The 20919-nt window shown below is 37.0% G+C and overlaps 1 pseudogene across 1 annotated transcript; it reads right to left on the bottom strand.

Annotated features, from left to right (window-relative positions):
* Positions 1-7: 7 nt before the first annotated feature.
* LOC116089044 lies at positions 8-955 on the bottom strand (annotated as a pseudogene). The gene has a single exon (XR_004118124.1). The product of XR_004118124.1 is annotated as a ubiquitin-conjugating enzyme E2 variant 3 pseudogene (transcript).
* Positions 956-20919: the final 19964 nt, after the last annotated feature.

Below are 20919 nucleotides of genomic sequence, written 5' to 3'. Positions count from 1 at the left end.
CAATCCCAACCACTCTAGTCGCAGGAAATGTGCTCAGCTTCCATGTCACATAGCTCATGATTTCCACTGGTTGAGAGGCAAAAGCAAGACAGCATGTTGACTCTAATGTCCCAGAGCTGGAACCAGAGCTCTGAACATGTCCACATTACTTTGTATTGCATGCAGGTAGGATTCAGAACTACCCAAAGAGTTGGCTGTGTAGATCACCACCTTGGAATGAGCAGAGGCAGACAAATCTTTGCTGATCTCTACATTAGGCAGGTTGAAGATATCGAGGTCCATCGTCTGTTGGTTAGTCCCATCTGAGAGGTCTAAAAGGAGCAGCTTGTCTGCAATGCCCTTTGCTGAAATTGCTAATGTGCAAGCAATACCCAAATCTCCACTTCCAACCACAGTGATTTTATTGGGTATTTTACTCTCGTGATTTGCCCAGCCCCTTGAATTTATGTCTGAGACACCTTCAGTGATTTTTGCAATGTAGGCCAGCAAGTCCACCTGCTGTGCTTCATTGGACAGTGGTATAGAATAGAGAGGAAGTTCCTCTTGAAACTTGGTGATCATTTCTTTAATTAATCCAACAATGGTAGATTTGGGATGGCTCCAGTTTTGGAGATAGGGCAAGTATATTCTGCCTTTGGCATCCACATGTTTTCCAACTGAGATTTCCATGTTTGCAGTTGGCTTCAAGAAGCAAATGGGCAGAGCAAAAGGGCGAGAATCCAAGATCCAGAAGAGAATGGGTATGTTGTATGTCTTACCCTGATACATCACAGGGATTGTACCAGTGAAATTCAGCAGGTCTTTTTGGGAAGTATCTTTGAAAACGTAGGTGTCCATGGAATATCTGAAGTGCGGGAAAGACCTGCTCACGCTCTTCAGCTCTTCTACAGTCAGGTCCCTGAACTTGTACTTGCTTAGCTGCTGTCTCACGCCCCCACAGTCGAACTCCATGGTCATCAGGGGTGCGTTCCTCTGCAGCAGTCACTGTGCCTGCTTCAGAACACGCTGGGCAATTCTTCTCTTTTTATTCCAGATTTTGGTAATTTACGCCAGGCTCCAACGGCTGCCCATCTGATTAAGTCATAAGCCTGGGGATCAAAATTTAATTGAGTTTCAATTTGTAAAAAATTCCCTGATCCTGTTAATTGTTCAAATGTTATTCCTCTCTGCCGAACAGCAGGGTCTTGAAGATATTGACCACAAATATCAGAATAATCAGCTGTCCAAAATAAGTATTCCCCTCCTGATAAAACTGCCTTACATAAATTTTTCCAATCACCAGGAGGAAAGGGAGATTCAGCCAATGTTTCTAGAATTGCCACAGTAAAGGGGGAAGTAGGTCCATATTGAGAGCATGCCATCTTAAGCTCCTTTAGCTGTTTAAAAGAAATTGACTCATAATCATTAATAACCTCTCCAGCTTGTGTAACTCTTTGAACAACTGGAAGGCTTGGAACCCTTCCAATAGTTCTCCAAATTTCTTAGCTTGTCTTAAGGATAATTGCAAAGGAGATATAGCATCAAATAATGTAGAAGGAGTGGGAGTATATCCCTCCTTAATAATAGGAGGGCAGGCAGCAAAAGGTACCTTAGAATGTGATTGCATCCACTGTTCCAACTCTGCATCAGAGGCATTCGGAGCCGGAGCTTGCCCATATTCCTTTGTAGCTTCATAAGTTTTTTGTAAAAACATCTTAGTGGGGCAGGAACAAGAATGAGAATCAAGCAGCTCCTTCAAAATTTTTGTCATATCTAGCAAATCTTCTCTATCCTCAGTAAATTGTTTTGGAGCTTGTTTTAAAGGAGCAGCCAGAAGTGCTTCCTTAGAATGGCCTCTAGTGGCCTCCTCTTCAGGATCTCCCCAGTCTACTTCACCTGGATCTAAATTATTGTCTTCTTTCCCTTCTGGTAAAGGAAGATTAGGCTGCTCATACTTAGGAAGATCCTCGAGCACAGGAGGTGCCAAAGGGGCAGCTGGAGGAAGATGAGGAGGTAGAGAAAGAAACTCAAAAGATTTACTCTTTCTTACACTCCCTTTAGTTACTCGATTCCATTTTACCATTTCTGAATCTCCTCTCAAACAATCCTTTATAAGTGACTATAAAGCAAATGTATCCACAGGCACCCTTTCAGGTCCATTAGCAGCATAAAAAGTACGAATTCTTTCGCCAATTTTACTCCATGTCTCCAATTTTACTCCATGTCTCTACATTAATAGATCCTTCCTCAGGAAACCAAGGACACACAATCTGTACAAAATCTAAAAACTTAACTATCCTAGATTTATCTATTTTAACTCCTCTAGTACATAAAAGACTATACAAAAGTTGAGCAAAAAATTCCCTTTCTGGCTCAATTGTATTGCCCATGATTTATGCTCTCGTTCTCGGAATCCCACGCTCCCCGTTACTTACTCTTAATTTCTTTGCCTATGCCTTGTAATAGCGGTCGTCCCTGTAGTCTCAGTGTTTCAGCTCTCCAAAGTTCCCGGGTTTCAGCAGCAGTCTCTGGATGGCCTTTCCTCCAGTCTCTACTCCACTCTTTGTCCCTGCACTTTTGACAGGAGAAATTATGGATTAATATTTCTCAAGTGGTACGTGGCCTCATCCTTCAACCAGAGGCCGTGCCTATCAACTGGCAATAGTCTCTACAGGTTCCATCACCCCTTTGCTGGGTATTTTGGCTAATGTCTGCCCTGTTGTGTCCTGGGAACCTCTTGGGTCCCTGGTATCTGGGACTCTCTAGTGGTTACCATGGTAATCTTCCATCCCCTACTTCTAATCTTCTCTTTTCAAATTATGACCCTTTGTTTTTCTCCACCATCTCCTCCTATATCTGAACTGGCCCCTCTTTTTTCTTCACTCTTCTTTCTCCCTCCCAGATCCCTCTCTTCTTCTACTTATTGAGATTATTTTCATCCCCCTTCTCAGTAGGACTGTAGCATCCACACTTTGGTGTGGTCTTCTTTCTTCTTGTGTTTCATATGGTCTGTGAGTTGTATCATAAGTTTTCTGAGCTTCTTTTTGTCTATTATCCACTTATCAGTAAGTACATAATGTGTGTACTTTCATGACTGGGTTACCTCACTCAGCATATTTCCTAGTTCCATCCTGTGAATTTCATGAAGTCATTGTTTTTAATAGCTAAGTAGTACTTCATTGTGTAAATGCTCCAAATTTTCTGTCTCCGTTACTCTGTTGATGGACATCTGAGTTGTTTCCAGCTTCTGACTATTATAAATAAGGCTGCTATGAACATAGGAGAACATGTGTCCTTGTTATATGTTGGAGTGTCTTTTGAATATATGGTTAGGAGTAGTATAGCTGGGTCTTCAAGTAAAATTATTTCTAATTTTCTCAGGAACCACCACACTGATCTCCAGAGTGGTTGTACCAGCTTGCAATCCTACCAGCAGTGGAGTAGTGTTCCTCTTTCTTCATATCCTTGCCACATCAGATATGCTGTCATCTGAGTTTTTGATCTTAGCCATTGTGACTGGTGTAAGGTAGAATCTCAGGGTCGTTTTGACTTGCATTCCTCTGATGAATAAGGATGTTGAACATTTCTTTAAGTGCTTCTCAGCCAATCCAGATTCCTAAGTTGAGAATTCTGTTTTGTTCTGTACCCCATTTTTAATAGGGTTACTTGGTTCTCTGGAGTCAACCTTCTTGATTTCTTGTATATTTTGGGTGTTAGCCTTCTATCAGATGTAGGGCTGGTAAAGACCTTAGAGCATATGTCATTGGTGTTCTGTTCAGGAAAATTTCCCCTGTGCCAATGTGTTCAAAGCTCATTCCAATTTTTTCTTCTATTAGATTTAGTATATCTGGTTTTATGTGAAGGTTTTTGATTGACTTGGATTTGAGCCTTGTACAAGGAGATAAGAATGAATCAATTTTCATTCTTCTACATACTGACCTCCAGTTAAGCCAGCACCACTTGTTGAAAATGCTGTCTTTTTTCCACTGGATGGTTTTTGCTCCTTGGTCAAAAATCAAGTGACCAAATTGTGGGGGTTCATTTCTGAGTCTTCAATTCTATTCAATTGGTCTACCTGCCTGTCTCTGTTCCAATATTGTCTGGTTTTTATCCCTATTGCTCTGTAGCTTGAGGTCAGGGATGGTTATTCCCACAATGAAGTTATGTGATTGTTGAGAATAGTTTTTCCTATCCTGTTTGTTTGTTTGTTTGTTTGTTTATCCCAAACACATTTGACAATTTCTTTCTATCTCTGTGAAGAATTGAGTTGTAATTTTGATGGGGATTGCATTGAATCTGAAGATTACTTCTGATAAGATTTCCATTTTTACTATGTTAATCCTGCTGATACATGAGCACGGGAGATTTTTCCACTTTCTGAGGTTTTCTTCAATTATTTCTTCAGAGACTTGAAGTTTTTGTCATATAAATCGTACATTTTTTTTGGTTAGCATCACACCAAGATATTTCATATTATTTGTGACTATGGTAAAGGACGTTATTGCCTTAATTTCTTTCTCAGCTCATTTATCCTTTGAATAGAGGAAGGCTACTGGTTTTTTTTTTTTTTTGAGTTAATTTTGTATCCAGCCACTTTACTGAAGTTGTTTACCAACTGTAAGAGTTCTCTCATGGATTTTTTGGAGGGGGGGCACTTATGTATACTATCATATCATCTTCAAATAGTGAGATCTTGACTTCCTCCTTTAAAATGTGTATCACTTTGATCTCCTTTTGTTGTCTAATTGCTCCAGCTAGAAATTCAAGTACTATATTGAATAACGGGGAGAATGAACAGCCTTATCTAGTCCCTGATTTTAGTGGGATTGCTTCAAATTTCTCTCCATTTAGTTTAAAGTTGGCTATTGGCTTGCTGTATATTGCTTTATTATATTTAAATATGAACCTTGAATTCCTGATATTTCCAATACTTTTAGCATGAAGCAGCTTTGTATTTTGTCAAAGGCTTTCTCAGCATCTAATGAGATGATAATGTGATTTTTTTTCCTTTGGGTTTGTTTATATAGTGGATTACATTGACTGATTCCTGTATATTGAACCAACCCTGCATTTCTGGAATGAAACCTATTTGATCATGGTAAATGATAATTCTGATGTTTTCTTGGATTCAGTTTGTAAGAATTTTATTGAATATTTTTGCATCAATATTCATGAGAGAAATTGGTCTGAACTTCTCTTTCTTTTCTGGGTCTTTTTGTGGTTTAGGTATGACTGTGGCTTCATACAATGTATTGGATAGTACTCCTTCTGTTTCTATTTTATGAAATAGTTTGAGAAGTATTGGTGGTATTAGGTTTTCTTTGAAGATCTGAATGAATTCTGCATTAAACCCATCTGGTCCTGAGCTTCTTTTGGTTGGGAGACTTTTAATGAGTGTTTCTACTTCTTTAGGGGTTATGGGACTATTTAGATGGTTTATCTGATCCTGATTTAACTTTAGTACCTGGTATCTATCTACAAAATTGTTCATTTCATCCAGATTTTATAGTTTTGTTTAGTACAGGCTTTTGTAGTAGGATCTGATAATTCATTTTTAAGTTTCCTCAGTTTTTGTTGTTATATCTCCCTTTTCATTTGTGATTTTGTTAAATTTGGACACTGTCTCTGTGCCCTCTGGTTATTCTGGCTAAGGGTTTATCTACCTCTTCGATTCTCTCAAAGAACAAGCTCCTGTTTTTGTTTGTTTGTTTGTTTGGTTTTTAGTCTTTTATAGTTCTTTTTTGGTTCTACTTGGTTGATTTCAGCCCTGAGTTTGATTATTTCCTGCTATCTATTCCTCTTGAGTGTATTTGCTTCATTTTGTTCTAGAGTTTTCAGATGTGCTATTAAGCTGTTAGTGTATGCTCTTTCTAATTCTTTATGGAAACACTCGGAGCTATGAGTTTTTCTCTTAGCACTGCTTTCATTGTGTCCCATAGTTATATGTATGGTGTGTCATCATTTTCATTACATTCTAAAAAGAGTTATAATTTCTTCCCAGACATAATTTTCATAGATAGTTGTTCTGCTGCCATGCATATGTGGGCTTTCTGTTATTTTTGTTGTTTATGAATATCAGCTTTAGTCTAAGGTAATATGATGCATGGGATTATTTGAATCTTCTTGTATTGGTTGAGGCATGTTTTGTGTCTGATTATATGGTCATTTTTAGAGAAGATACCATGAGGTGCTGAGAAGAAAGTATATTCTTTTGTTTAATGGTAAAATATTCTATAGATATCTGGTAAGTCCATTGGGTACATAACTTTGGTAGTTTCACTGTGTCTCTGTTTAGTATCTGTTTCAATGATCCATCCATTGGAGAGAGTCGGGTGTTAAATTCTCCTACTACTATTATGTGAGGTTAAATGTATGCTTCAAGCTTCAGTTATGTTTATTTTAAAAATGTGGGTGCCTTTCCATTCTGGACATAGATGTTCAGAATTGAGAGTTTCTCTGTGTGGATTTTTCCTTTGATGTGTATGTAATGTGTTTTCCCTTCATTTTTTATATCTTTTGGTTGAAAGTCTATTTTATTGGATACTAGAATTGCTACTCCAACTTATTTAATGGGACCCTTTGCCTGGAAAATTTTTTTCATTCTTTTCCTTTGAGGTATTATCTGTCTTTATCACTGAGGTGTGTTTCATGTATGAAGCAAAGTGCTGGGTCCTGTTTTTGTACCCAGCCTGTTATTCTATGTCTTTTTATTGGGGAATAGAGTTCATTGATGTTGAGAAATATGAAGAACCAATGATTGCTGCTTCCTTTTATTTTTGCTGTTAGAGGTAGAATTATGCTTGTGCAGTTCTCTTTTTTCGTTTTTTTTTTTATTTTGATTTTTGTTTTTTGTTTGTTTGTTTTGTTTTGTTTTTGTGAGATTGGTTTCTTGCTTTTTCTTGGGTATAGTTTCCCTCTGCATTTTGGAGGTTTTTTTCCATTATCCTCTGTAAGGCTGGATTGGTGGAAAGATATTGTTTTAATTTGATTTTATCATGGAATATCTTTGTTTCTCTACCTGAGCTGGCATTTTTTTTCCTCTTAGGGTCTGTATGACATCTGTCTTTTAGAGTCTCTGTTGAGAAATTATGTTACTTGATTTTTCCTTAATTGCTTTCAATATTCTTTCTTTCTCCTATGCATTTGATATTTTAATTATTATGTAAAGAGATGAATTTCTTCTCTGGTCCCATCTGTTTGGTGTTCTGTAGGCTTTGTGTATGTTTATGGGCTTATCTTTCTTTAAGTTAGGGACGTTTTCTTCTAGAATTTTTTTGAAGACAGTTACTGGCTCATTGAGTTAGGAGTCTTCACTCTCATCTATACCTATTATTCTTAGGTTTGGTCTTTTCATTGTGTCCTGTATTTCTTGAATGTTTTGAGTTAGAACCTTTTTGCTTTTTGTATGTTCTTTTACTGTGTGTTGATGTCTTTTATTGTATCTTCTATGCCTAAGATTCTTTCTATCTCTTGTATTCTGTTGGTGACTTCTGATTTCTTTCCTAGGTTTTCTATCTCCAGGTTTATCTCCCTTTGTGATTTCTTTATTGTTTCTAATTTCATTTTTAGATCCTGGATGGTTTTGTTCAATTTGTTTGTTTGTGTTTTCCTGTATTTCTTTAAGGGAATTGTGGATTTCCTCTTTAAGGGCTTCTACCTGTTTACCTGTGTGCTTCTGTATTTCTTTAAGGGAGTTATTTATGTCCTTCTTAAAGACCTCTATCATCATCATGAGATGTGACTTTTAAATCAGAATCATGTTTTCCCAGGGTTTTTGGGTACCCAGGGCTTGGTTTGGTGGGGGAACTGGGTTCTGATGATGACAAGTAGCCTTGGTTTCTATTTCTAATGTTCTTATTATTGCTTCTCCCCATCTGGTTATCTCTGGTGTGTGCTGGTCTTGCTGTCTGTAACTGTAGCTTGATCCTTCTGTGAGCCTGTGTGCCTGTAAGCCTGTGATCCTAGGTCTGTCAGCACTCCTGGAAGACCAGTTCTCTCTGGGTGGGATTTGGTTATGGAGAACTGTGGCTCAGTGTCAGCTCTTGGGTACAGATAGAAACTGGAAGGATCCTGTCCCAGCTGGCTCTGAGATTCCTGTGTCTTGTGGGCTTCAGGTAAGTCCCACTTGGGCCAGGTATTGGAGCAGGGTTTTCATCTTTGTTTTTAAATGAATTTTAAGATTTTCCTTTTTATTTCCTTAATGAGTGTCATGGAGATTTTGATTGAAATTGCATTGAATATGTACATTGCTTTTGATAGGGTGATTATTGTCACAATATTATCTATAATAATTCATGAATATGGGAATGATTTCTATTTTTAAGTGTCTTCTTTATTTTCTTCCTCCATGGTTTTAATATTTACATTGTAGAAATTCTTCCCTTCATTTCTTAGGTTTACTAAGAGAGTTTTGTTTTGCTTTAATTTTTTAATACTGTGTTAAATGGTATTTTCTCCCAGATTCCTTTCTTAGTGTTATTCTCTTGTCATTGCTTCATAGAAATATAAATGTGTTTTGTATTTAAATGCATGCTGCCACTTAGCTGAAAATAATAATCAGTTCTAGAAGTTTTGTTTTGAAGTCTGAGGTCAAAAGAGATCAATTTTGAACTCTTTGGTCAATTGTTCTATTATTTGACACAAGTAAAATATCCACCTTTTTTTTCCCCTGGGGTTGTATCCCTTTTATTTCCTTCTCTTGTTTTATTGTTAAGACTTTGAACACTATATTAAATAGGGGTGGACATATATAGTTATGTTGACTATGCATTTGTTCAATATAGATTTCATTATGTTGAGAAAAGTTTTCTAAAACTTCATTCTGTCTATTCTTTCTAGGATATTTAGTATTATGTGAAACTGTCCTGCAGTTTCACGAACTTGGGTTCCCTCGGGCGAAGGACTAAAGGACCTGAAAAATAGGGTTCGAGAGCAAGAGAAAGGACAGAGCCAAGTTGCGTCCCAATCAAGGCTTCATACTTTACTTAGGGCGTTCAGCATTTTTATATGTACATGAAAAACTGAAACTGAATCTCTAGGTTACAGTGATATTTGCATAACATAAACACTGTGGAAGGAGTCAGGAGCGAAGGTCACCAGCAGCTAGGATGTCTGTGGATGTCTTCAGGCAGTGGGCGTTCTCTTGTCACAACATGAACTTCACTCCCCAGGGAAGTTCCTTTCCCCAGGTGACAGCCTCAAGCAGAAACTGCCAAAGTCCGAAGGCTGAGCTGAAGCGGGAAGGCAACAATTATGCAATTTTGGATTCTTCTAAAAGCCTTTCTTTTCTGTATCTATTAAGATGGTCATGTAATCTTTATCTTTAATTCCATTTATGTGACTTAATTTCATTATCAGCTTACATTTACTGAATCATCTCATCTCTGGTCAGTATGAATGCATGGATTGGTTGGTCATCAATTTGACACAATCTAGTTTCATCTGGAAAGAGGAAACCTCAATTGAGAAAAATCAGATTGTTCTGCAAACAAGATTCTGAGCCAATTTCCTGATTAATGTTCAATACAGGACATCACAGTCCATTGTGTTTGGTACCCCTATGGTTGGGTGATCCTGTAAGGAAACAGGTGGAATGAGCTATGCAAACCAAGGTGTTAAGCATTTTTCTTGTAATCCTCTGCTTCAGTGCTTGCTCTTGGTGCATGGCTTGAGTTATTGTTCTGACTTCACACCTTGAACGAAAGTAAAATATGAGGAAATCAAACCTTTCACTACCCAAGCTTGTTTTGGTAGTGATCTCTATGACCCTAATAAGAAATAAAAATAAAACAGTAATATTTTGATGTAAGTTTGCATGCAGTTTGCAAGTCTTTTGTTGTTGAGATCTTTTGCATATGTGCTTGTTGGGCCCTGATAATTAAGGCTGACAACTACCACTGTTCAGACAGCTCTCTTGAGTTCAGTACAAAATGGAGGACTCCCTTAGTAGCTGTGTTACTTCTTCTCTGACCTTGCCTTGTGGTCCTAAAACTCTGGAATGTCTTGTAGCCTTGATGAGGTTATAGGTTCAGCTTTATTCTGATACAAACCTGTCCAACAAGAATCCCTGGAATACCTTTTCATGCATTACCTAGCAACCTAAGCTACACATATCCTAGAATTCCATATTCCGATCCCCCAAAAGTATATAGCCCTGATCCACTCCAATTAATGTTGAGCTGTCTTTCTGAAACTGATCCCAAAGATAAGCCTGTCATCTCCATTATACTCATGAGCCATCAGAAACCATGTTCTTCTACTCTGCTGCCTTTATCCTTGTGGTCAGGTGGCCCAAGGAGAAGGGAGGGCCACATGGCTCATCAAGGATATTGTTCTGGATATTGTTCAATTTTCTGGTTAATTAATTTTAGTCCATTATTTGATTCTATCTTCTTGATTGTTATTGTTTTGTATAAATAAATATCTTATCTGTTAACTTTGGCTGTTTATATTTTCTATAAATTCATTTATTTACATTGTCCAATTTAGAGTAGTATAGAGTTTTAAGGTATATATCTTTATGATATTCAGGTTTTTTTTAAGTTATCCACTGTGATACTCAATGTTTATCTCTAGTGTTATTAATTAGGTAGTCTCTAAAAGAGTTTCTAAATTTGGCTAATGCTGTATCAATCTTATTTATAGTGTAAAAGAACCTCTTTTTTATTTTATTGATTGTATTGTTTTAGGTTCCAGTTTCTGTTTAATTAATTTCTTCCCTTCTACTTGTTATTTATTCTCATCTACTATTTTTCTCCAAACTCTCCAAGTATAGTACTAGTCTGAGCTTTTTCTAATTTTTTTAATGTAGGCACTTAAAAATATAAATTCCCCTTTTAAAGTTGTTATCTTTATATTGTAGAAGTTTTGGTGGGCTCTATTTACATTTTCACTTAATTCCAGTTATTTAATTTTTTTCTGTTTGATTTATTCAATGAATCATTAATTATTCAATAATGTGTTTAAACTATGTATTGTCTGTATTTGGGATGAGTTTCTTTTGCTATTTAATTGAATATTTACTTCATGATAAACAGATAACATATGTGGAATTACTGAAACTTTACTAAATTTGTTGAAATTTGCTTTTGTATGCCAATGTATATTCTAGAGAAATATATATTAGAGAAACTTCCATTAATTGCTGAGAGTAATGTATATTCAGTGGTGTTTGGGTGAAATATTCTTATATCTGAGTTAGGTCTACTTGCTGTATAAAGTAATATAACTTGGATATTTGCTTGTTTGTTTATCTGGATGGCCTATTCATTGGTGAAAGTAGACTATAGAAATCACCTGCTACATTAGTGTTAATCTGTGGCTTAATACCTAGTACTATTTGGTGAAATGAGGTATTCCACCATGTCTTCCCAACCATGATGGTCTCAGTCCTCTGAAGCTGTAAACCATACTGTGACAGTGATTGTGAAAGCTAATTATATGACAATATTCTTTTGTAACTTTTATTATTTGTCCATTTTAATTTTGTTAAAATCTTGTTACTGTTAGCACGTTTATTGTTGCTTTATTTGTTTCTTCTTTTTTGTATTTTCTATGTTGGCATCTATGCAGTATGAATTCTCTTATGGGTGGGGAAACTGCTAGATCCTTTGCAATAAAGATCAAGTGTAACATAGTAGTAAAAAATAAAAAAAAAAGCATTCCTGGCACTGATGGAACTACACATGTCTGCCCATGGCCCATCATCCAGGGGTCAATAAAGTTCATTGATTTGTTTCTCAAAGACATGCCCTCTCTGGCCCCTGGTTTCACCACACTCATCTCCTAGAGTCATTCTGTTTCTCAACTTGGGTATAAGGAGCAGTTTTCTTTGATTCTGTGCTATGGATGTTATATTCCCAGGGTTCCAAAGATGGGAGTACAAAGGGAAACCAAAATTTACCCTCTTCAAGATGGCTCCTGGCCACCATTTTTTAGAATTTACTGGAAATGGAGGTAGGATCCTTTATTGCACAAATCTGTTATACCAATTTAAGGTTATTTAAACAGAGTTCAATTCTGAGTATAATGAAACATTCTATGTGCTAAGATATAACATCTTCACTGAGGTTATCTACTGAGAGTGTGTTTTACCTGTACCTGTGCGAGGTGTCATTTCTTGTTGCCTGGTTGTGAGGCTGGTATGACAGGCAATATGGCTTTTTATTTTCCTGTCCATGAGACTACCACCATTCTGTGAATTCCCCGTGGTCTCTTGCTGATTTCCAGTGATCTTACATGGTTAGCAACCTCCAAAGGCAGCTCTCTTCTTGTTATGTCAGTTCTCCTCTGTGGAGTACTGGAGTACCGGGTGCTTGTCTATCTGTTTTATATTCCTTTCTTTTTGTTCAGACATTGCAGTCTCTCCAGATCTCAGAAATTCCCTGTTCTTGACTACTCTGTAGGAGGAGAAGCTTCCTACTGTGCCTTGTGATTTCTTCATTGGTATGTGAAAAATATTTTGATTTGTCTCAGTTTGAGATTCCCGCAGCTCAATGTGAGTGTCAGTGTTGCCTCCCCACCTGAAAGTAGTATGAAATGAGAGGATTTCTTCTGTGTATGGGTCTGAGTAGAGATTTAACCTACAGTGTCTGTGGTCTAGGAGTTATATTTCTTTCCACATCGCTTTCATGAGGATACTAAGAAAGTACCTTTGTGTATTCTGTATAAATGATCCTGAATATGTGAGGGGCACTGAGCTGTGCACAGACAGCCTGCTGTCCGGCCTTGAACCCCGAGGACCCTAAGGGACTGCAGATGTTTGACCATGCCTCCTGGGCCCCTAGCTCCTGTCCTAACTACAGCCTCCCATATCCCCCCACAAAGAGGCGTGTGGCCATCAGTCACATAGGCAATGCCCCAAAGCTCTTGGTATTCTGTCCACCCCTACAGTCACCTGGCAACAACCAAGTTAGGTGGCCCACTATAAAAAGGTCTGTTTGCCTCCTCCTTTCTCTCTTAATCTCTTGTCTCTCTTACTCTTGCTTCCTGCTTGCCCCCTCTCTCCTCATCCCCTCCCCCCCCATGTGGTCATGGAGAACTAGCCTCTCATGGCCAACCTCTACTTTTCTAATCTTCTCCCTCTCTCTGCCATTCTACAATAAATGCCTTAAAAATATAGACTGCCTCTTCTCATTAGGATCCAACATACTGGGGCAATGGAGTACATCTTCCACTAAAGAGCTGTGGCTTTTAGTGAACAGGTAGGAGGCCTCTCTGTGTTCCTAGCCACTTCCACCGACACCATACCACCCACCCGACCAAGCCTAGGACTCTTCTCTCCACAGTAACCAACCAGAGCTCTCTCCTCCCTGCTGTTTTCCCTTCTGCCCCCAGGCCAGAGCCTGCTGGTGGCCCCAACTCTGTTCTCAGCTTTCCTGAGGATTTCAGCAGCATCTCCAGTGTCCAAGAGTGAGAACCTGCTTGTCTTGGCCTCCGTGGGGTCCGGGACCCCTAAGCTGGCTCCCAATGGTGCCGCTGTGTGGGTGCGCACAATGAAAACTTCCTGAGTCCCGCCTCACTCAGTGACCCTAGCCCCAAGCGGACACTGGACCCCATTTTTGAATCACAAATATGCATGTAAATTCACAAGACTTGTAGGTTATAGCCAGTGTCTGACTGAACTTAGCACTAATTAACATCCCTATTGTAACTTTTTTCTTGTTCCCTCTTGAGTTCAATTACACACTACATATTTTATCTCCTATTTCATTCTAGCTCTGTTCTCTAGATTGCGAGGAATTTGGAGAACAGGTTAAAGACACAGATTTCTATGGCCCTGTGGCACTTTCAGACTTTGAACTCAGCTTTAACACTGAACATAGTTGTCTTGTCTGTCCTCTTCATCAGTCTGGTATATTGTTAGGATTCCTACATTCAACACTCATGAACTGGCTCTTAAGACTCTTTCTCTGGATTGTCCTTCCTTCAGGCTCTGCTTCACACTTCATCTCTGTAACTCCTTCCGTGGGTATTTTGTTTCCTCTTCTAAGAAGAATGGAAGTATCCACACTTTGGTCTTCCTTCTTCTTGAGTAGCATGTGGTTTGTGGATTGTATTCCAAGCTTGTAGGTTAATATCCACTTATCAGTGAGTGCATATCATGTGTGTACTTTTGTGATTGGGTTACCTCATTCAGAATGATATCCTCCAGATCCATCCATTTCCCTAAGAATTTCATAAATTCATTGTTTTTAATAGTTGAGTAGTACTCCATTGTATAAATATACAACATTTTCTGTATCCATTCCTCAGTTGTAGGACATCTGGGTAACTTTCAGCTTCTGTATATTATAAATAAGGCTGCTATGAACATATTGGAGCATGTGTCTTTACTATATGTTGGAGCATCTTCTGGGTATATGCCCAGGAGTGGTATTGGGGATCCATCCCATATACAATCATCAAACCCAGACACTATTGTGGATGCCAACAAGTGCTTGCTGATAGGAGCCTTATATAGCTGTCTCCTAAGAGGCTCTGCCAGTGCCTGACAAATACAGAAGTGGATGTTTACAGCCATCCATTAGACTAAGCATAGGTTCCCCAATGAAGGAGCTAGAGAAAGGACCCAAGTTACTGAAAGGTTTGCAGCCCCATAGGAGGAACAACAATATGAACTAACCAGTACCTCCAGAGTCCCCAGGGATTAAACCACCAACCAAAGAGTACACGTGGTGGGATTCATGGCACCAGCTGCATATGTAGCAGAGGATGTCCTAGTCGATTATCAATGGGAGTAGAGGCCCTTGGTCCTGTGAAGACTCTATGCCCCAGTGTAGGTGAATACCAGGGCCAGGAAGCAGGAGAGGTTGAGTTGGTGGGGGGTGGAGGGGACAATAGGGGGTTTTTCAGAGGGGAACCAGAAAAGGGGAGAACATTCTAAATGTAAATATCTAATTTAAAAAAAAAAAGACTCTCAGCTCTGGTTCTATGAACTTCTCTGAACAGTCTTCTATGAATCAATTGTGGGTGTTAGTCTCCTTTGCTTCCATAGCCTCACATTCAATCGCCCTTGGCCAAGCTTCCTGTGTCAATCATTCTCCCATTCCCTGTTAGCAAGTCACATGGTTTCCTGTGTTTGTGTGTGTGTGTGTGTTTAAAGCTTAATTTTTTCCACTTTTAAATGATTCTGCCTCTCAAAACTTAAGTTTCTTTTCAAACTAACATTATTCTTGGTCCTTGTGCTTCTGCCTCTTCAGCATATTTTATTAACATGGGCTGGACAAGTGGTTGACTTCCATCTGATTGTCCAAAGCTGTGATTATAACTTCACACAGTTAAGTTATATCATCTGAATTTGCCTTTCACAGAAAATTAATAGGTGATCCCTGCTCCTCTTACTGTGAGATTGCAGAACTGGCTCCGTGATTTTTTGCAACACAGCATGCTGTTCCCACTATTAATCAAGGAAGTGACCTCTTAATTGACAACTCAATAAAGGTACTTTTTTTTTTTTTTTCTTTTCGAGACAGGGTTTTCTCTGTGTAGCCCTGGCTGTCCTGGAACTCACTCTGTAGAACACACTGGCCTCGAACTCAGAAATCTGCCTGCCTCTACCTCCCAAGTGCTGGGATTAAAGGCATGCACCACCACTGCCCGGCTAATAAAGGTACCCTTAATTGTTTAGAGGGTATTTAAATCAATCTTGTCATGTTTCAAAAAACATTGTTTTTCTATTTAAAAATTGAATCACAGTGCAGGATATCAATATCCTGCTAAAATTTATTTTATATATTTTCAGAGAACATTGTGATATGTAAAAATGGAAACATATGAAGCAATTTCTTTTAAGAATTTGAATCAAAATACTTCCTTGAGTAATTTTAATTTATTATAAATATTTTATGGTGTTTTCCACATAAAACTAACAGTTTTTACAAAATTCCTCTACCAAAAATATAGATGATTGGTAGCCAGGCAAATGCTGGATGAATAATTAATATAGTTTCTTCTGATGTCAAAAATCATTAATTGTGTTAAGTTATACATTCCTAATGTATAAATACTAAATAGACAGTAACATCCATGAATAAGCTATGTATGTTATACTTAAATACATTATAAATACAAATATGCCATGGAGTTTAATCCTTTGTATAATAATTATATATTGAATTTTGCTCATTTCCTTTATAAAGTTTATTAATACATAAAATATTCTTCATAATATTAAGAAGCTTACACTCTTTCCTCTAGTACATATTTGTAATGTAGATATAAATATTTTGGTGCTTGAATTATGATTTATGTAAGTTTCATGAAGATACTGGTCTCAAGATGCAGGATACATTTAAATGTGGCTTTTAGAGCCCTTGACATTAGGGCTCTGAACCTAGGTACGAGTAGGCTTTGCATCACTTTCCTTAACTCTGTGACATCAATGAATATTGATGACACACTATTAAATATGACATTAATGGTTCTTAATTATTCTAATGTGAAGAAGAATTTTCGGGTTAGCCATCTACATGTTCAACTTAGCTTATTAATATATTATGTTTCATCTGAAATGAAAATTCGCAAAGAATATATGTGGCACTGGCACTGGGATACCTATAGTAATCATTTTCAGTGAGCACACACTAGCTTCATATTAAGTTGTTTTTTTTAAAGAATAAAATTAGCAGAAATTCCCAATGATTTTTTGTTTGTTGGTTAACTCCATCCAAATTCAATCCTGAAAACTCAGCAAATCACCCGAGGCAGGCATTTCTCTTTTACGTTATTATATGCCTGAAGTTTAGACTGTTTATGAGAGAGTTCTCTACTGGCAACTATTACCCCGAGTCAAGGCTGCCTATCTACCCTTTGCCTCATGTCACACAACTTCAGGTTCTTTGTATGGGGACACAGGAAAGAAATTAAAGTCATTTTGAGAAACTTGTCTCTTTAAGAAGAGTTTTACAGATGGACTAAAATTCTTTGCTTTTCTCTAGTGAAGGAAATCAGAAAAATAGCAAGGCAAAAGGTGCTTTCTGTTACTTATGTACTCCTGCCTGTCAAAGACAATCTTTGATCTGTGCAAGCTTCTCCCCAAAGAGAAGCCTCATCTGCAGCACACCCTTAACTTTGTTTCAAGATTTTCATTATAAAATCACTAAGGAGGAACTTTTGCTACATAGATTGTACACATGCAAAGTCAGCAAGCAAAGTCCATGAAGAACATATAGATATATACACATTCTTTATACTTGATTATAATGTGCATGTATGCACTGAAGAAGTCAAGGGTGAGGATCCGCATATCCTTGGAAAATATTGTAACCATTTATCATTTTGCAATATAATTTTTGAAACTGAAAACAATATTGAAAACATAGTGGAGGATATAGTGCAGTAATAGAGTAGAAAGCTTTATGTGAGCAAGGATCTACTCTTGTCCTCAGTACCCAAAACACATGTGTAGAGGAGGTCAGTTAATGTTTTACAGAATAATGTATATAGAAACCTAATCCATGTACTTAAACTACAGCTTTACATATAAAGGTGATTGCCTTTTTGAGTTGTCTTTACATGTGACAAGCAGCTTTAATTCTCACGTAAATAGGGCAATTCCAACTAAGTGAAAACATTGTCCTGATACAACACTTTTTGAACGTTTATTGAATCAAACGTTAATAACCACATAACGTCCAAATGAATGCATCATGAATACATCAGAAATCCTAATATGTGATCACATACTCTGTCCTTAAACTTGAGTAAAGTGACAAAGTGAAAGACCAGCATCCTGAGGAGCCTGAATTGTGCAGTGTGCTTCTTTGATTATTACTCCTGTTTGTCATTCTCAGACTGTAACTGAGAAACACAGCAGCATGCCTTAAAGTTGTGTATGTTTCACATTGTTGGGTTTTGAAAAGCAATCAAATGTCAAACTTCCCTGTTTTATTTTTGAAAACATAAAGTAACTACAAATTGTTTTAAATTGTTTGAAAGGGCCCTAAAGCATATACTTATTGCATATCACTGTTAATACTGCCCTTCAAAATTATTTTAGTAAGAATCATTTGTAATCTTAGAAAACACTCAATAATTTATTTAAAAATCAACTTGCAAAAATTAAAAAATTAAACAGCCAAAAATATTTTACAAAACTCTAAATAATTTCAACAAACACTAAAATATATAGGTATTTTCCTTCATCCACAATGCTCAAACCATAAGAATACTTAGACTAAAGCCAATACTTCATTTTACACAATAACTCAATACTCAAAAAAAAAATGACCAGTTTTAAATTTATTTTGTGAGTGAAAAATCAGTAAAGTTCTCTCCCTGAGAATCTTTCTTGGAAGTACATTATATTAAATGTTTAAGACAAATCATTCTTTTCTTACATTTTTAAATGGACATTTTATAGTTTAGTTTACATTGTGTTGGGGGGTTTATTTATTTTTGCTGTATGTGTCTGTTTTACATGTATGTATATCTGTATACTATGTGAAAATAGGGAATCACATTCTGTTAAACTAGATTTATAAATGGTTGTTTGTCAGCATTTGAGTGCTGGTAGCTAATCCTGGCTTCCATAAAAGAAAATTGAGTAATTTAATGGCTGATCAAGCTCTCTAGAGTGATTAATTTTTTAAATTTAAAAGTATAATTATATCATTTTCCTCTTCCCTTTCCTCCTTCTAATTCTTGCTATGTGTCCATTCCCCTTCTCAAATGCATGGCCTCTACATCTTGCCGCAACAAGTATAATATATATATATATATCAGTCTGTATAAGATTAGAGTTTTAGTTTAGATTCTCAGTCAATAAGGATCTAATGAAGATTAAATGGAGCTCTAATGGTAGAGTTTTAATCCATTCACACTGGTGTCCTTTTAAAAGAAGAAAAGCTACCATGGTTGTACACGCAGGTGAAATAATGCTGAAACCCAGTAAAGTGAGCAGCAAGCCATAAGAGACCTGAGAAGAAACCACCTCAACATTCAGAATATTGGAGATGCTGCTTGCCTCCATCCTGGCCCTGAATCCAACGTATTATAAAGACAAAGTAGGTGCATTCATGTTTATTATTGAATCTGTTTCTCAAGGGTTTGACTATGCCCTACCTGTAACCTTCATTGCTATTTTTTTTAAACAAAATCTCAATCATTTGATTTTACCAATGAAGACTCAGGAGCAGGATGCTAGGGTGAAAGTCTGCTAGCTCAGATAAGCAGAAAAAGAACACAGTTGACCTTCCTCCTCAAGGGAAGACCAAGAAGCAATCCCCCTTTCTCATGCCTTCTCAGAAAACCTCCTTCCAAAACAATATCCCTACATTTACTTGCTCTATATCTATCTATCCATTCTCCTGACGTCTTCTTACACTCCATACATTTCCAAAGAATAGTGACATGTGGAGAAATCAGATATTTAATAGTAGAAATTTTAGGAGTTTTGAAAATAACATAGTAATCACAAAGAATTAATCTTAGTTTAACAGTACTGAGTGACATTTTAACTGCTTAGCTGTGGTTGGCATTTATTATATCCAAATTGTAAGTAATAATACACCATCTCCCCAATTAACCCAGACTGTACTTAAAAGTAAAGACCCACAAATGGAGTTAAGGTAAGATAAGGTCAGTAGAGTGGCCTCTTATCTAAGTCAATTTGTGCCCCTATAAGAATCACTGTGATAGTGACACACATGGAGGAAAGACTATGTATAGACATAGAAAATGGGCAAGCCACATCCCACAGGACTAAGCTGGTCATACTGAGACCTCAGACTCACAGTTAAAGACTGGTGAGAGAATAAATTTTTGCCATGCTTTGACCTATGCTATATCATTTTTAGCAAGTTAATTCAAGCACCATTAGGGTGAAGCTCATACTTTTAAATGACTTTCCTGTTCTTTGTATTTTACATGTGGATCATTATCTCTCCTTAGAGAATGTTCCTCCAAATGATTCTGAGCTTGTCATTTTGTTAAATACCATATCATAATTTCAAACACTGGCAAGTAATAACAAAAGTCCTCATGTATAAACAGTTTTTGCGAGAAACTATGGAACAAAAAGTGCACCTTGAGGACCATAAAATTGATTACATATATAAAATAGTTATTAAAGTTTTATTGTTTTTGAGATTGTCAAGCCAGAGAGAAGCAAAGAGGTTTAATAATCCAGAACTTTTATTTTTAAAGATTTTTCAATCTGATAGGAGTGAATTTATTTGAAAATAATTGTTATATAAGTTTAGTTTTGTGTGTCATAAAGAACACATACGTAATGATGCTGAGTTTAAAGAAATAGAATTTTAGCAAAATGGACTATGGGTCATATCTCTAGAAAACATACCACTTAAATTGTACATGAGTGCAGTTTGAATATAAAATGCTCTCCCTCACAAGGTTCCCAAGCTGAAGGCTTAATTTTAGCAACATTTCAGGAAGCAGGTTAAAAACTTTATGATACAGAGGTTAGCTAGAGAAAGTAGGTCATGAGGACAGGGTTTGAGAATGTATTGTTCACTGCCCTGTCTTCTCTTGCTTTATGGAACTGGGTTAACATGGTGTGACCTGCTTTACTTAACCATCCTATCCTACTCACTAACCATGGTAGACTAATAACTCTGAAGGAAATTTCCCCTTAAGTTGTTTTTGTCAGAAATGTTGGGCATAATGACAAAGTAACAAACCATACTACTTTTGGGATAAATTGTTCATTCAGATATGTATATGTTTACGAACATTGGAGTCTGTGACAGGAGAGGCTAACAAAAAGCATTTTGGAATTAAAAAAGCATGAATGAGTTTAGGAAAGGGGAAACCAGTAAGAATTTCAGTATGGAGAATATATAAATCATGTCGAGGAGATTAGAAATTAGACAAGAAGTAGAGTGATGAATATACTATAAAAAGCAAACCTCAATTCTAACTTTACTAAGTAAGGAAAACACTTGAAAATAAACAGGATTGGTCTATATTTTAATACATTTA

The sequence above is a fragment of the Mastomys coucha genome, unplaced genomic scaffold (assembly GCF_008632895.1).
Source record: "Mastomys coucha isolate ucsf_1 unplaced genomic scaffold, UCSF_Mcou_1 pScaffold14, whole genome shotgun sequence".
In the NCBI taxonomy this organism is placed as follows: domain Eukaryota; kingdom Metazoa; phylum Chordata; class Mammalia; order Rodentia; family Muridae; genus Mastomys; species Mastomys coucha.
Note: the sequence above shows the minus strand (reverse complement) of the source record. Positions and strands in the feature narration are given on the sequence as shown.